Here is a 5,995-nt window from a genome sequence, read left to right as displayed (position 1 = left end):
AAAATACTCTGGCGCCGCCACTGAGCAGCAGCATGATGATGATGTTAAATGTGTTGTTTTAGGAACATCCATGTAAATAAATGGAATTCAATAAACATTGAATAGCATGCATGCAGTTTGTTCCTTTTCCTCCGTGTTGTCCTGGCATGGCATATAGTCTCCCCCATGGTTTGCTGTGCTGCCTGGGGATGCTCCAATCGCTCAGAGAAAGGAGTACACATGTAAAGTTTCCCCACTGACACAGAGGAGGAAAGAATGGCTGGCTCAAGTCAGCAGGAGCAATTTAACTATCACAAAAGACAACAACAGCAACAACATATGTGAGGCAATCATATTTTTCACAAAACGAAGACCACACCATTGGGAAGCTTAATGTCTGTTTAATCAAAATAAAGAACAGGGAGAGGCATGGGAGTTGAGACTCAGGTGCAGGGTGAGGGTCTCATTGCAGGTCTTCAGGCTCCATTGAATCCCCGTGGGGTTCTTGTACTGAAAGAGGGAGACAGGAGAAAGGGTTAGATACATCTAGCAACCTATAGGATGGGAAATTGCTAACCTATTTGAAACTTACCTTGTGTTTTCACTCTCCCTTAAAGAGCCTGTGACACGGTTTTCCCCCATCATCCAAACCCATCAATTTGAGTACATATTGTCCCCTTGAAAACCGTTACTGAACTGATTTTGGATATTTGTACTTTGATAACCATTAATCTGCCTTCAATGTTGACAATTTTCTGGATCTTCTCGCGGATTCTTCAAGTCCCGCCAAATGATGGGTGACGTCATTGCGGGCACAGCGCTCCAGCTGCACCGTCCAGGATCCCAGCATCTGCATGTAAACCTTTATATATATACAGTCAGATGTAAACGCACGACGGTGCACACAGCAGCAAGCTCAGACAGCGATGACAGGTTAATGTTGAACGTGTCTGAGAGCTCATATGAGGCTGAAGGATCGGTTTATGTTGTATCTGTTAGAAGTTTAGGAATGAGGTGCGTCAATATGGGCGATCATATGGTCATGTAGCCAGTGGTGGAATGGGACTAAAAATCATCCCGGGACTCTCGACCGGCCCACTTCGGTACCGCTAGTAAATTGTCAACGGGGGGAGCGGGGGATGTAATATACAAATATAATGTATAATGTCTGTGTCTTTGACCTTAGCGCTGCTAGCCACCTGTGCCCTGTACTACGAAGCCAGTTCAACAGACCCTGGATATGTTTGAGTAACAAACAAACTAACAACAACAAACTAACAAACGAGATCTCGCTAAGCGGTCCGACGACGCTGGTTATCAACTCGGTAAATCAAGCCAGGGTTTCTCTCTCCAGCTGAGAGCGCGTTCACGTCTAAGACACGAGTGGATCTGACTTTAATTACATTTGTCTCGAGTGTTTCGTTAACATAATGTGTTAAATAATACTTCTGCATACAGTCTGTGACACTGTGAGTGTTGCACGACCAGATGAGGCTGGAGAAGCTGACTCAGATAAGGAAATATATGATCGATGATCTGATTGATGATGTAATATGAATGATAAGTGCGACACGTCGGCGTCTTCTCTGCATACGGCAGTTTAAACTGTATTTCCTTTATCCTGTAATATGACTTGAGAGATTTAAACTCCGCATACTGAGTGGATCTCTTTTCTATAGACGCCGGAGGCGGGCAGCGTCAGGTAAAAAAAGTTATTTAGCCTTCTCAAACCTGAGCCTCACGCGCCGCCTATGGGGGATGTGCTAGTTACTTATCCGACTGGCCCACTTCGGTACCGGCCCATCGGGATTCGTCCCGGTGGACCTAGTGTCCCGATCGGAGTGGGAATAATAATAATAATCCGTGCATTTTATCCATTAATTTCCCAACATTGTGGTAAAAAACCACACGTTTAATCCACGTTGGTGTACTATAACTACAAAAAGCATCGGTTTGTTTTCTCATCAGTAAATGCAGACCGGCTCAAACAAACGATTTTTAATCATCATCCTCACTCATCATTTAATGTATCATATGTTCGCCGAATTGACATGAAAGCACTAATAAATGTAGTTTCATCCACTTGAGTTTATAACCACAAAATAATCGATTTGTTTTTATATCACATCCGACGGGAGGAAATTCAGCAGCTCTCACACCCGATTTGTAATCCTAATGTAATCATCATCTTCACCACGATCATTTATGTTTATGTCGCCGAATTGACATGAAAGCACTGACAAATATGAATATACTGTAGTCACCTTCATTAAAACGTTATTAACGTGCCTAAACTCAGTAATTCACCATTTCTACGCATGACACAACACACTTTGTCCGTGTTTGGCCCTCGAAGCGTTCCCGCATTGACGTCACTTCCGGCTTCCCCCAAAACTTCAAAATGAGTCAAGGAATTTCAGCGCGATATTCGAAATTATTGATATTTAACGAAACGGTATCGCTTTTTCTTTTTTAAACCGACGGTTCGAGATTACTAGTAGCCCAATATTTCATTGCACAACAGTTGGGATGGTGTCACAGGCTCTTTAAGTCCCTCTCCCTTTGCCATCAATTCAACATCAGCTGAGCTGCAACATAATACAGACAGGTAAGAATCAAAAGAATCACAAGGACATTATATGGCTCTGCTAAAAACACTCACCCATAAGTTACGTTTTTGTTTACTGTTTGGAAGTCTCAAATATGCACTTAAAATCCATATCAATAGCGATGTATCACACAAATAGCTCTCTTCCTTATTATTGTGTAACGTTCGTTTTATACTAGCTTGAACTCCAAAATGGATATCCTCATTTCACCCTACAATCACACGCCCCAATGTTATATTTAACTAATATGTAACTCCATCCACCCTGGATAAAAGCACGTTAAGAAGCCCCTTTTCTCTAATTCCACAACGTTGGAAGAAATAACATTAAGAGAACGGATTAATAGGCTGTTCATGGTTAACGTGTGTTGCTAACTTTCTCCGGTATCCTAGCCTCATCTGTCCGGTTGAAAATTAACGCAAGCTCTATGCCCATTGTAGAACAGGAAACAGAAGTTGGTCCAGGTTCTGGTCAACCCAAAATTGTGATAGAGAGAGAAACATGTTTTGTCATTCTGCCACCTCTAATGCTTACAGCAAGTAATCAATACCTCAGAAGGGTTCATGTACATGTAGGCTACGGTTTGTTTGCTTAAACTACCCGGCTAGCAAAGGCAGGCTCAGGCATTGCAAACAATAACGTGATATCAGAAAACTAGAAATGTATAACTCACCAGACACTGTGGCGTGCTATTCTCTTCATTCGAGTCTGTCATGTCCTGTAAATGTCAACGATAGATGTGTAATAAGAACGTCAACAGCCTGATGGCAACCGAAAATCCCTCTCTCATCTCAGATAGAAGATATGAGTGGAGACGACCAGCCAATCAGAATGTACCTTCTCGAGTTCTCCGATTGGTTGGTTTTGTGGCACATTTGTAACGCTGTGACAACTTGAGCGAGCACAGGCAAAGCTGAGCGCGCACAGGCTGGAGAGGTCGAGCGAGCGGGGGAGAGAGAGCGCGTGCAGCGGTCTGCTTGCGCACGGAGCAGGAGTTTTATGAGAGAAAATATATTTCTCTGTGCTCAAAAATGTTCAAGTGCGCGCTCAGGATAGAGGCACAAATATAATGCCATACACGACAAAGGAGCCTCATTCACTATCACTTTACATTGGCGTTGTTTGCGTTGTTCGCACTGCGGTGTTAAGTGGAGTCACGCATTCTGGTGAGACGGTTGCCCTCCCTCCACGTCTCCTGCACAGCATGCTGCACAGCGGTGCGGACATCAGCAGTCACTTCAGACAGACCGGTAGCAGCACCTCCCACCTTAAAGTCCCATGTTATGCTGTTTTTTCTTGGCTTGTTTGAAGGTGAGTGGTGATGACAAGATTAAGCTGCCAGTGCCTCGGGTCAGCTAATTAGCCATAAGACAAAAACAAATAGTATAACTAAGGTAGGATACTAATGGATAAGTTAGCTCAAAGTTTAGCTAAGGCAATTTATCATGGGCATAGGCTACAGACTAATGTACTGTAGGCCTACTTAAGGGGAGACACACACTAAAGGTGAATACAGTAAAATGTGTATCTCATAACGTCATCACAATCGCCACGTTGATATGCAAATTAGGCGTTAATAGGCCTAATTAAACTGCGCTAATTTGCATGCATTTACCAAGGCATTGCAGGTGAAAAGGATAAACATTTTTTTTTAAAACATATCACCTCACAACTTCCCCAGATAGTTACTTACGTCAAGTCAGTATTTTCCCCTTAAATGTTATGTTTAAGTATGCAGATTAGCTTTAAATCTATAGATGAATTCAGACATGCAGTAAAACATACACCATTTATGTGTTTTTTTGAAGTTTTCTTTCCATTAGAGTGAAAGAAAACATGGAAGCAAAATAGACCAGAATAACAAAATGTACAAGTACATGAAAAAACGATATTTTTGCCTGTAATGTCCTTAAACAGTAACTTCATAATTTTGATTGTTGGCTGCTCATTTAATAACTATCAATTGTACTAGTTTGTTATCTGTTCTTGTGCGTAGTGAATACTAAAGAAGACCATTCTCTCTGTGTTAACTGATTATTTTGTAGAATTCTGTTGAGTATGAAACACTTGCGTGAGTGTGAGGGTATTAAAATAAATTGGTCAGTAAGTCAGAGATGTGCAACTAGCCTATATTTTACTTTTTGTTTTAAAACGTTTTTTTATAAATGATTATGGGAAGTGCCCTTTTTCTCACTTGAGCTCCCGCCCCCCAAAATGTCTGTGCACGTCCCTAGAGAGGGTTATTTGTGAGTAAACTACCCTCCGGAGCGTTTGCAATCAACGGGAGCATGTTGTTTCTTACTAGACCACTAGAGGTGCTACACTTTAAAACGTAAAGCTTAAAGTTTAAAGCTGCTGAACAATCAACCTATTTGGTCGTTTTTTGTAGGAGGACAGGCTGATCCGTTGATATTGTTTAGAGCAGTGCTTCTCAAAGTGTGGTCCGCGGACCACTGGTGGTCCGTGAGTGCCCCCTAGTGGTCCGTGAGTATATTGGTAAAATGTCACATTTTAAATGAATTAATGAATTAAAGTGTTTTGCACTCTCGCGGGAATATCTCCGCAATAGAGCGAGCTTAAGTTTCACTTTTAATTGCATAATATAGCCCAGATAAACACCTTCATCACACATGTTGCCACTTGTTTGTACCATTTTCAGGCAATTTGTAAAAAACGATGTGTTTTTAGACATTTGTGGAGTTAGGTGGTCCGTGAGTGTTTTTTTATTGGTTAAGTGGTCCTTGGTATGAAAAAGTTTGAGAAACACTGGTTTAGAGCAGGGGTCGGCAACCCCTGGCACGCGTGCCACCATTGGCACACGGCACCGTAACCAGTGGCACACTAGAAATAAGTGGAATAAGTGTGGAAAATATTGAAATTTTATTTTCGGATCCTGAACGAGACCGCTGCCAGAGCGCTGCTCCCCGTTACCTGCAGAAGGAAGCCATGCATGCAACGCAGCCCCGCTCTCTTTAACTCCAGGCGACTTTCTGCCGCTTTCCTCCATAGTGCAGTGCTGATCGTTTCACCACAGAGGAAAGCACTTCACAAAATGCAGTACCCATAAGGAGTTGTAGAAATACCGCAGTTTTTGCGTGGCTGTGTCCAGTGGCGATCTGCTCATCCCTCATCCAAATAACATGCTACACAGGGGCGGACTGGTGTGTTCTGGAGAATCACAGAACGGACGATCGTCCTTATTATTATGCTGTTTAAACCAATTATTTAAATGTGTTTGTTAAATTCGGCATCAGGTTAGTTAGGGATGCTCCGATCGATCGGCCGCCGATCGTTATCGGCCGATACTCACTCTCTGCCAATCGATCGGTGCACTCTAAAAATTCCGATCGCGAGAGCTGATCGTATGACTTAAAATACATGACACTTTTCTCTGTGCGCAGCAAAAC

General features: G+C 42.6%; 1 long non-coding RNA gene across 1 annotated transcript; it reads right to left on the bottom strand.

The window, feature by feature from the left end:
• Positions 1-382: 382 nt before the first annotated feature.
• On the bottom strand, positions 383-3,429 carry LOC139434407 (uncharacterized). Its single transcript, XR_011643755.1, has 3 exons — positions 3,262-3,429; positions 572-841; positions 383-489 (listed from the first exon to the last, which is right to left on the bottom strand). It is a non-coding gene; the product is annotated as an uncharacterized lncRNA (long non-coding RNA).
• Positions 3,430-5,995: the final 2,566 nt, after the last annotated feature.

Source organism: Pseudochaenichthys georgianus, chromosome 9 (assembly GCF_902827115.2).
Source record: "Pseudochaenichthys georgianus chromosome 9, fPseGeo1.2, whole genome shotgun sequence".
Classification (NCBI taxonomy): domain Eukaryota; kingdom Metazoa; phylum Chordata; class Actinopteri; order Perciformes; family Channichthyidae; genus Pseudochaenichthys; species Pseudochaenichthys georgianus.
Note: the sequence above shows the minus strand (reverse complement) of the source record. Positions and strands in the feature narration are given on the sequence as shown.